This window comes from Oratosquilla oratoria, chromosome 19 (genome assembly GCF_046742065.1).
Source record: "Oratosquilla oratoria isolate Oo_2021 chromosome 19, ASM4674206v1, whole genome shotgun sequence".
Lineage (NCBI taxonomy): Eukaryota > Metazoa > Arthropoda > Malacostraca > Stomatopoda > Squillidae > Oratosquilla > Oratosquilla oratoria.
Window position 1 is genome coordinate 57911930 of NC_134795.1, and position 12539 is coordinate 57924468.

Below are 12539 nucleotides of genomic sequence, written 5' to 3' on the forward strand. Positions count from 1 at the left end.
TTATCAGGTATTTAACACATTCTTTTAGAGATGGATGATATAATTCAAGAATTCGTTCAAAATCCCAGGGTAAGTTTCTAGAAACAAACTAAAGACACTTTGATAGAAATAGGCAAGCACTTTGGAGTAGACATTGATACAAGTTTGCGAAAGAAAAAATTACTTCAGGAACTCGTTGAAAATCTGATCGAAGATGAGATCTTATCTCCAGAAGAGATTACAGCTATACAAATTCCTTCAAATAGGTTAGAAATAGAGGCACGACTAACCGAACTTAAGATTAAGGAGATTGAATTAAAGGTCAGGAGAGTAGAAATTGAGGAGGAAGCTAAATTGAAACAAATGCAAATTGAGGCAGAATTTAAAGCTAAAGAGGAGGAAACTAAACTGAAACAAATGCAAATTGAGGCAGAATTTAAAGCTAAAGAGGAGGAAACTAAACTGAAACAAATGCAAATTGAGGCAGAATTTAAAGCTAGAGAAGAGGAAGCTAAAGTGAAACAAGTAGCTAAAGAGGAGGAAACTAAACTGAAACAAATGCAAATTGAGGCAGAATTTAGAGCTAGAGAAGAGGAAGCTAAAGTGAAACAAATAGAAAGAGAGGACGAAACTAAAGTCAAATTGGCAGAGTTAGAATTAAAGAAGGCAGAAGTAGAAGCTAGGATTGCTGATAGACAACCCGTAGTTCAGGAAGGTCATATAGATATCTCCAAGTATGTAAAACTTTTGCCCCAATTTTCAGAAGGAGAGCCAGAAATTTTCTTTCTTCAGTGGGAAAAATTGGCGCAACAGTTACAAATCCCTAAAGAAAATTGGCCATTAATCATTCAAACACAATTTAAGGGTAAGGCTCAGCAAATTTATACTTCTCTTTCAGAAGCAGAAAGCGAGTATGATAATATGAAAGCTTGTATTATAAAAGCTTATGAACTAATACCAGAGGCCTATAGACAGAAATTCCGTAATTATAGGAAAACACCTCAGTTAACATACGTAGAATATGCGGCTCAACAAGAGAGGTTATTCAATAGGTGGTGTCTGGCTAGTGAAACGGACACCTTAGATAGACTTAAACAGTTGATTTTATTGGAGCAGTTTAAGAATACCTTAGAGACAGATCTTAGGATTTTTATAGATGATCATGTTCCCGAAACTTTAACTAAAGCTGCTGTATTGGCTGATGAGTTCACACTAAATCATAAACCTAAGTCAAGACAAATGGAATCCCAAAAGTCAAAGTCATATATTCCAGATTCAACAAAATACTCTGATCCTTGGTCCCCAAAGAAACACTTTGAAAATCAGTCTAGCCCATCACATTTCAGTTACAGGTCTGATTTCAATCAATATCCTCCAAACCAACCTTGGCAAAGAATGGACAGGTTTAAGACTAATCCCCCTGTAACTTGTTCATATTGTAAACAGGCTGGCCATCACATTTCTAATTGCAGAAAGAGACTGACTCCCTCATTCTCCAATAAGATACCAACTCTTGTAAGTAATATAAAATCAGATGATTCAAAATCCTCTATTCAGGATAAACTACCAAAGAAGCCGGTATTGTCAAGTAATGTAGAACCCCCCTCATCAGATCATGATCCTTGTTTCAAAACATTTGTATCTTCAGGAACTATATCTCATAGTAGTAGTTCACAACAATATCCTATTTCCATACTCCGAGACACAGGAGCAAAGCAAAGTCTAATTTTAAATTCTGTCTTGCAGAATCTGGGTGAGTCATATACAGGTTATGATATATTGATAGAAGGAGTTGGAGGAATTGTAAAATGTCCATTACATAATGTTTTCTTGCGGTCTGATTTAACAACCGGAATGGTTAAAGTAGCAGTAGTAGACTCTCTTCCCATAGTAGGAATATCCTTATTGTTGGCCAATGACATCGCTGGAAGCAAAGTCATTTCTCCTTTAATAACAAATAACCCTAAGACCTCAGTAGAACCTTCAGATAACTTACAGTTGTTTCCCGCTTGTGCTGTAACCAGATCTCAGTACAAGAAATCTGAAGAGGAGACCTATAATTTAGAATCCCTATTCTCCCAAACTGACCCATCTTCTTCTTCACCAGTTTCTCTATCTAGAGCAGAATTAATCAAAGAACAGAAGTCAGATCCTTCTCTTAAAAATTTGTACGAGATTGTTTCATCTCCAGAAGTTGAAAATATGTCACGAGGTTTCTATATAGAAAACGGAGTCCTAATGCGAAAATGGAGAGCATCCACCGCAACCGCTGACCAGCCATGGCAAGTAAGGAATCAAATAGTCCTCCCTCTTGGTTTCAGGAATAATGTTCTAAGATTGGCTCATGATACTCCCTTAGCAGGTCACTTAGGGGTAAGAAAGACCTTGTTCAACATAACCCAACATTTCCATTGGCCCACGGTTGTCAAAGATGTTGCCCAATATTGTAAAACATGTCATACATGTCAACTTGTAGGTAAGCCCAACCAGAAAATTGTAGAAGATCCACTCCATCCCATTCCTGTAATGGAAGAGCCATTTAAAAAAGTTCTTATTGACTGTGTAGGACCTTTACCTCCTTCAAGTAAAGGAAATCAGTACATTCTCACAATCATGTGTGTGAGCACTCGTTTTCCAGAAGCAATTCCTTTGAAAAATATTAAAGCTCAAAACATAATCAGAGAAATGTTGAAATATTTCACTATGGTAGGATTTCCCAAGAACATTCAAAGTGATCAAGGAAGTAATTTTCTTTCCAACAAGTTTAGAGAAACTCTTGTAACACTAGGTATAAATCATGTAACTTCCTCCGCCTATCATCCTCAATCACAAGGTGCTCTAGAGCGCTTTCACCAAACGCTCAAGACAATGTTAAGAATCTTCTGTGCTGAGAACACTCAAAATTGGGAAGACGGACTCCCCTTTTTGTTGTTCGCCACCCGAACAACAATTCAAGAAAGCCTTGGATTCAGCCCGTCAGAATTAGTCTTCGGTCATGAAGTCCGTGGTCCCCTAAAGATACTTCATGAACAATGGATGAAAGAAGAACCACCAGTTCCTCCTTTGAAATACGTGTCCCAGGTCACCGAGAAGTTGTTAGAAGCTTGGAAGTTGGCAAGAGAGAACTTGACGAATGCTCAACGAGTAATGAAAGGTCGGTATGATAAAAATTCTAAACTTAGAACTTTCTCTCCAGGAGATCAAGTGTTACTTTATCTTCCCATACCAGGAGATCCATTGCAGGCTAAATACAAAGGACCCTATGAAGTCTTGTCCAGAGCCAGTGATCTCAACTACATAATCAAAACTCCAGACAGAAGAAAGAGTTCCCGTCTCTGTCACATAAATACCTTAAAACCTTATCATTCCAGAGATCCAATTCCAATTTACAGCTCTACCACAATAGAATCAGAGGAGCATCCTGATAACCTGCCTAATCCTCCTGAGATTCCCTTGGAAAACTCTCAGATACTACAAAATCTTCAGATAAAAGTAGGACACTTATCTGAGAAACAAGGTAAAGACATTCTTTCTCTCTCAAGAAGTTTTCCAAAATTATTTCTAGATTCCCCAAGATTCACTTCTTTGATAGAACATGAAATAATTCTAGACTCGCCAAGAGCTATCAAACAAGCCCCTTATAGAGTCAATCCAAAAAAGAAGGAGTTCATAAAAGCAGAAATAAACACTCTGCTTCAACAGGGAATAATTGAACCCTCCAGTAGTCCTTGGGCATCTCCTTGCATTCTTGTCCCTAAATCTGACAATTCTTATCGCCTGTGCATTGACTACAGGAAAATCAATGCCCATACTAAGGCCGATGCTTTTCCTATCCCTAGGATAGATGATATCATAGACAGTCTAGGAACTGCCAAGTATGTATCCAAGTTGGATATGTTAAGGGAATACTATCAAATCCCTGTACACCCTCGCTCAAGAGAAGTTACCGCTTTCATTACGGAAGAGGGATTGTTCCAATTCAGAGCAATGCCATTTGGGCTTAAAAATGCCCCTGCCACTTACCAAAGAATGATAAGTAATCTTGTTGCAGGATTGCCAGGAGTAAAAACTTATCTAGATGATGTGATAATATTTAGTCAGTCTTGGACAGAACACATTGAACACCTAAATAATTTCTTTTATAGAGCAGACCAAGCAAACCTTACCATCAATTTGTCCAAATGTGATTTCGGACATACACAGGTCCCCTATTTGGGATTTAAAGTTGGAAATTCCCAAGTGTTTCCAATAGACGCCAAGATAAAAGCCATCAATGATGTACCAACACCCACTAATCGTAGAGAGGTACGTCGATTCCTTGGAATGAGTGGCTATTATCGCCGTTTTTGTCAAAAAATTTCAGATGTAGCAGAACCATTGACTGACCTGTTGAGAAAAGACCACGACTTCGTGTGGACACCTACCTGTGAGACGGCTTTCAAAAACCTGAAGTCCCTTCTCACTAACGCACCAGTTCTAAGGGCACCCGATTTCCAACGACCCTTTCTTCTGCAAGTCGACGCCAGCGACACCGGTATCGGTGCCGCCCTCTTGCAAGAACACAATGAAGTTCTTCACGCTATCGCCTACTACAGCAAGAAGCTGTCCCCTGCGCAGAAGAACTACTCAACAATTGAGAAGGAGACGCTCGCTTTGGTCCAGGCCCTTATCCACTTCGAAGTCTACCTGGGTTCCTCAACTACCATTCAAGTATATTCGGATCACAACCCCTTAAAGTTCCTACAGACTATGAAAAACAAGAATCCGAGACTTACACGTTGGAGTTTATTTCTCCAACCCTTTAATCTAACAATTCATCACATTAAAGGCGTCTTTAATGTTTTAGCCGACGTCCTTTCTAGAACATAGCTTTTCAACAGAAAGTGAAAAGCTTTCCCAAACGGTGGAGGTGTAACGTAATATTAGATATTACGTCATATGTGTAATTATGTTATAGAATTGTGTTCCTTTGTATTACATAACTATGTTCATATTTCTTGTCTATGTATGTATTGTAACAATGTTAAGCAGTAACGCCCGTCCACTATATGTAATCTTGCCTACGTGCGGAGAAAGGTGCGCACTCTTGTAGAACAAACAGACAAGCGAAATCCTGAATAGTTCGGAGCGCACAGATTTGACAGTTACTAAATAAGTAGATTGTTCAAGCGAGTCGAGGGTCTTAAAACTACCCATGTTGACGTGTGTTAACTTACCCTTCTCCCCCCCTTTCGCTCACCCGCACCCTTAACCGGAAGTATCCCGCTTCCGGTCCAATGGTATATAAGCGGTGGAAATCGCTCACTCCTTGTCATTTTCTCACATATTGATCTCTTGATAAAAACTAGAAGTTTAGATTCATGAGACGATTGGTGTGAAGTGATCACCCTTTTTGCCTACATTACGTGTCTGATATACATTGCATTACTTTATACTTATATTTGTACTTATTACTTATTTTGATGCATGTTCCTGATCTCTTTGTACTTAGATAGTACCATTTTGTATACGTATCTTGTGTTTCTTATTTGAACGATAATTTCCATATTCTTATAATCATGTAACGGTCCCATTGACCCTACTGCCCATTCTCTTTTGTGTTGATTGCCTGTAAATATTTTCCATATTAATAATTTCGTTTACTAGTTTTATCGCTAGTTTAATATTCCTTTCCTGGAATCTTCTTTGTTACCTTTACTTCTAGTCTTACGAATTATCTAGGCCCTGACCAGATAGTTCAGTCCTACAGTGGCTTCTAGAAGTGAGCTGGTTCTTAACCACTTATCCGTTATACGTAACGTCTCTTCACTAACCAGCCCGTCCCGTAACAATATACATATATATATATATATACATATATATATTCATATATATATATATATATATATCTATATATGGTGACTTTACAATTCTACTCTCCCTCCATTATGTCCCCCCTCTTTTCTAACTCCATCTTTTCAGTGTGGTATTTGCCCTCAAGAACAAAAACTAGTGCTGCGATGAAACCAAAATCTGACGATTCCGATGCGAGTTCCGATACTGCTCTGAACTTCCGATCCCGATAACTGATTGATAAATGCACTTTGTTCATATAAAGAATATGTTTCACAAACCAGGGGCTGGGAAATAACCACATGATTTATAATCTTTACAAGAATCGGAATTGGACTTGTATCGAAATCGGAAGTTCAGAGGAGTATCGGTACGCGTATCGTAATCGTTAATAATATGGGTTATAATCCCATCACTAGATTAAGAAACGCTTGATATTTCCAGCAAAATATCTATCTAATGAGTTATGGTACTCGTATTTCAGCGCATTGTCTTTTATCATTGAATTACGTCATTATAGTTCTTAGTTTTTCCCATGGCTACCTTTACTGTTCTAAGAAGTATATCTTTCAATCAATAACGGACATAGAAGATTTATATTTATTCATGCATACGTTGATTTGATTTAGTTATTCATCTTTTAATTTCTACTTCCTGTTCACTTTCTTCGTTTCTCTTCTCTCGGAATAGTGAGAATTTCCACTGGTCACATTTGTTCTTAATTTCTGCAAATCAGAAACTAGCTAACATGACAGTGCAGAAGTGTCTTGAGATAAGCTCAATACGTAGATGAGTGTCTCCTAGGACAAGGCATACAGCCACGTAGGCCGGAGACGAGGAAAATCTAAAAATCAATTTGGGGACTTCACAGGCCAACACAAAGTCCATAAATCAGTTTTCCCACAGTCCCACTTATCATTCTCGCCTCTGCCGACCCGGATGGCACTTCTCCTATCCCGCCAACGCCAGCCGATTTCATTCAACTCTGTGTGAGCCTAAGGACAACCTGAGACGCAGGCGACACAGGCGACACAGGCGGCGCAGGCTACACAGGCGACGCAGGCGACGCAGGCAACACAGGCGACGCAGGCGACGCAGGCAACACAGGCGACACAGGCGACACAGGCAATACAGGCGACGCAGGCGAGACAGGCGAAGCAGGCGACACAGGCGACACAGGCGACGCAGGCGGCACAGGCGACGCAGGTGGCACAGGCGACGCAGGCAACACAGGCGGCACAGGCGACGCAGGTGGCACAGGCGACGCAGGCAACACAGGCGACGCAGGCGGCACAGGCGACACAGGCGGCACAGGCGACGCAGGCGGGGCAGGGGACACAGGCAGCGCAGGGGACACAGGCGACGCAGCAAAGGCAGACTTCCTGTTGCTGAACTGAAGTATAGTTTGAAATCCTCTCTCACTAGAAATGTTTCTAGTGAGAGGGAAGGTCAATGTGTACTTAGACATTTTCGTAATAGAAAACGGCGCTCCAACATGGCGTAATATTTTGGCGAAATCTCCGCCATGCCCCACCACAGATGTCGAACGTGGCGGATTCTTAAGACTATGACAACCATATTACTGCCTTCATTTAACAAAACTTGTCTAACATCAGCCAAACTAAAACATATAATTTGCTTTCCTAATCAGAAAATGTCATAGACAGAATTTTTAAGTTCTAGTGCACGAAAACTTCGATAAACTAGAAAATATTTTGCAGAAGAGAAACCGTAATTCTTTAAAAGTCAATATCATCGGTTCGTGCACGCACTATAGTGGCCAATGTATGTTATACATCTAATAAAATAACTTGTACATTACTTTACTCTATAACTGATGCTAAATGTTGAAGGAAATAATGTATTTTAAGATGGAATCCAACGAGTTTTCTTGATTCTTTTCAAAAGGCACACAAAATAGGAAGTTGTAATTCAGGCAAAAAGCGCTAAATAGACGAGGTGGTGCCTCACAGACAACAGATTATTTGTAGCTCCAAAAATCTATTTTCTCAACCAAGAAAAGCATGTATGTATGTATGTACGTACGTACGTACGTATGTATGTATGTATGTATGTATGTATGTATGTATGTATGTATGTATGTATGTATGTATGTATGTATGTATGTGCGTACGTACGTATGTATGTATGTATGTATTAATGCATATACTGTATGTGTGTATGTATGTATGAATTTACCTAAGTGTAGTATACAGGAAAAAGCAATGCTCGTGATGTCCCGTCTCCTACTCTCAAAGTGGTCATACCTAGCCTAAAATTCATGTACAGTTCCAACTTATTCTATATTCTTAATTTCCAGTTATCAAATTTAGATTTGAACTCATTGTTTGAGCTTGGGCTATATTACCTTCTAAGCTATTTCAAATATTTATACATCTGCATGGAAAACGGTACTTACATCCATAGACATGTATGCACGTATGTTTGTTTGTGTGTATGTGTGTGTGTTAGTATTCCCTACACGATTACTTTGCTCTTTTTCGTTGCTATTTGTGGCCGTAACTATGAACATGTTGAAGAGTGTTGGTGTCTTTTCTTTTTCCCTGGTTTGATAGATGGTATTCATGTGAAGACAACAGCTGTTGGTTTCATAACGACATAACAACAACGTCACAACCCTCCGTGTTTACAATATGCATGTATAAATAAATAAATATATATATATATATATATATATATATATATATATTTATATATTATATATGCATATATATATATATAATATATATATATATATATATTGTAAGTGTATTTGGGCAGGAGTTTTTCTCTAATGCATATATCATTAAAAGTGATGGCTAGTTGTGCATTAATTATTTTCTTAAAGGTATTTTCCATATACCTTATTATAGATTTGTGTTCCTTAGAAAGGAAATTTATGATTTGTCTGTATGTAGTCATATTAGCTAGATCGCGATTTCGGGTTCAAGACCCTTCTTCAGTAGCTATAGGGATGTTCTTTCTTATCAGGATAAGAATGAATCCGATGAGTCTAGTTAAAATTCTAAATTTTATACTAGAGTTTCTTACTCGCTAATCACTTTGGGGGAGGTCACCTGGTATTTCGGGCAGTGACGAAATGTCACGTGCACAGGAGAGCCTCCGGGTTCGTGTTGTGGCGAAATGTGGCATGCTTGTGGTTATGGCGTTTTGTCTCGTACTTGCACTAGTGGCGTTTTGTCTCGTATTGGCGTTTGTGGTGTTATGTCTCATGTTTGTATTTGCAACGGTTTGTCTCTTGCTTGGGAGGGCTCTAAGGTCGTCTGCTTGTTAAATCCAAATCTAAATATTCAAGTAGACGACCTTAGAGCCCTCCCAAGCATGAGACAAACCGTTATAAATACAAACATGAGACATAACACCACAAACGCCAATACGAGACAAAACGCCACAACACGAACCCGGAAGCTCTCCAGTGCACGTGACATTTCGTCACTGCCCGAAATACCAGGTGACCTCCCCCAAAGTGATTAGCAAGTAAGAAACTCTAGTATAAATCTTAGAACTTCAATAAAACTCATCGGATTAATTCTTATCCTAACAAGATAGAACATCCCTATAGCTACTGAAGAATGGTCTTGAACCCGAAATCGCGATCTAGCTAACATAACTACATACAGCCAAGTCATAAATTTCCTTTCTAAGGAACACAAATCTATAATAAGGTATATGGAAAATACCTTTAAGAAAATAATTAATGCACAACTAGCCATCACTTTTAATTATATATATATATATATATATGTGTGTGTGTGTGTGTGTGTGTGTGATTCATCTTGTTTTTTGGATCACGCGTTGGACTCGTGATCGACAGCTATTTCCCTCCCGGAAGAGAGCTCAGAGCTCGTATATGACCGATCTATGGGTCATGCTGTGACCTTACACGCATACACCCCCCCAACTTCCCGCCCACGAGAGTTGGAGTAACGACTCGAAGCGCAGCGATACTGAAATTATTTCAGCCGTGGGCAGGATTCGAGCCCGGACCACTGTAATGACAGTCCAGGACTCTACCAACCGCGCCACCGAGTCTTTTGTGTGTGTGTGTGTGTGTGTGTGTGTGTGTGTGTGTGTGTGTGTGTGTGTGTGTGTGTGTGTGCATAGACTTTGTTCTCATTAGTTCCTAAACACTTTATGTAACCGATAGATGTGAAAATTTTGACGTACCTATCTCTTGATACGATCTCTTCACTCCCACGTTGACAAAACAAGAAAAAAAAAGTATTTTTCGTTCATTTTAAGGGTGACCCTCAGACGAGCAACATGGCGGCCCGGCAACAGCAGCCAAATCTATTTCTAACAATCACTTATTTAAAAGAAGGATACAAAAGAAGAACAGGTCGGCAGGAGACCTTTTGGATGCGGGAAAAAAAAAATATATATATATAAAATAAATGAATAAAAACAAATAGATAAATAAATGGTAATGATAAATGACAAACAAACAAATAAGTAATAATCATTTCTATAGAAAAATCACATCAATAATAATAATAATAAATAAACAAATAATAATAAATGAACGGATAAAATGAAATATGAAATAAATGATAGTCATTACAGCATCTTGCTTAGGTGTTTATCTAAACGAATCTTAAAGCTTCGAATTGAACTGCACTGCCTCTGCAGGAAGTTTATTCCATTCATTAACTACACGGGTGGCGAAGTTATTTCTACCCACTTCCAAATTAGATATATTTCCTGATGGTTTGAGACCATTATTTCTTTTCTGATTCGCATTCAGTGTGAAAATTTCACTACTTTTGATGTTGTCAATTCCCTTTAGAATCTTAAAGACCTGTATCAAATCACCTCTGAGTCTATTTTTTTAGGGAAAACAGATAAATTCATTTTCTGTTTAGGTAAAAAAAAAAAAAAAAAAAAAATCAGATAATAATAGGGAAGATATCAAGCACTTTGAAAATAACTTTAACAAAAACATTTTTTTTTTAGAAATCGTGTAGGTTGGAAATAAACTTGGAGAAGTTCAAATAAAGAGGAGACTACCTTTGCTAATATAAAATTATATTGCATAGATGAGTAAGCTGCAAACTGATTTTTTATAAGTGAAAACAAATATGTTTGTGTTTGTTTTTCATTTGTTTGTCTGTGTGTTCACAAAAAAAAAAAAAAAATGGAGACAAATGTGACAAAAAGGTTACTTGGCAACTCTCCAACTCTTCAACGTTAAATTGCCATAAGAAGGGCTGATTTTTTCCCTTTTTTTCATTTTGGCTTCTTCGAAATGCATTTTTAAACCATAATTTGTGTATTACATTCCTTCCGTACCGGTTGGCATTTCTCCTTTTAGCCCGCCTGCCGTCGGGTGATTTTATTAATCTACAATACTTCTCAAGCCTGGGGCGATTTTCTCAAGCAAAAGTGTTTTTTAATCTAACAAGAAAGAGAAACAAGCACTTTCCTAGAGATGGGGACCTAGAGGTCCCACTAAACCACTCCCCGTTTTCTATCCCCTAACCCTATCCCTTAGGCGGGATTCGAACCCGGACTGCAGTGGACACTGGCACATAGGCTGAGATCATAAGCGTTTCCTGGTGTCTGTCAGACAGGAGCGAAGAAGATCTTTGTGTATTCACCATGGTCTTGGATCACGTGTTGGACTCGTGATCGACAGCCATTTCCCTCCCGGAAGAGAGCTCAGAGCTGAGCTCGTATATGACCGATCTATGGATAATGCTGTGACCTCACACGCGCACACAGCCCCAACTCCCCACCCACGAAAATTGGTGTAACGACTCGCAGCGGAGTGATACTGAAATTATTTCAGCCCTGGGCGAGATTCGAACGCGGACCGCTGTAGTGACGGCCGTGAACTCTATCCACTGCGCCATCAAGTCGTGTGTGTGTGTGTGTGTGTGTGATTCACCATGGTCTTGTATCACGTGTTGGACTCGTGATAGACAGCTATTTCCCTTCCGTAGGAGAGCTCAGAGCTCGTATATGACCGATCTATGGGTAATGCTGTAACTTTACACACACACACACACACACACACACACACACACACACACACACACACACACACACACACACACACACACACACACACACACACACACACACACACACACACACACACACACACACACACACAACTCCCCGCTCACGAGAGTTGGAGTAACGACTCACAGTGCAGTGATACTGAAATTATTTCAGCCCTGGGCGGGATTCGAACCCGGACCACCGTAGTGATGGCCACGAACTCTAACCACTGTGTCATCAAGTCGTGTGTGTGTGTGTGTGTGTGTGTGTGTGTGTGTGTGTGTGTGTGTGTGTGTGTGTGTGTGTGTGTGTGTGTGTGTGTGTGTGTGTGTGTGAATATTATAGATTTATCTGATAATCTATTTTGTTTCCCAAACACTTTACATAATCTATCTAAAGATTAATATAATCTATGTTTTTTCCATCGAGATGTTTCACGACACCAAACAAAATATACATACAAATCGATTTATGTTAAAAAAGAGGATCAAGATCAGAAGTAACATTCACTTAAAGTTTGGTTTCAAAATTGGTAACAAGTTGAATTAAAAATTTTCGATGGAAATCCCAGCCCCTAGCTAAATCTTTGTGACATTGTCAAGGACGGCGTGAAGTCTAGTAATACGCCGGTCACCGCTTGCATACGCCAGCGGACCTTGATAATGTCGACGACAATGACTTTGCCTATGTTTGAGTTATTTTTG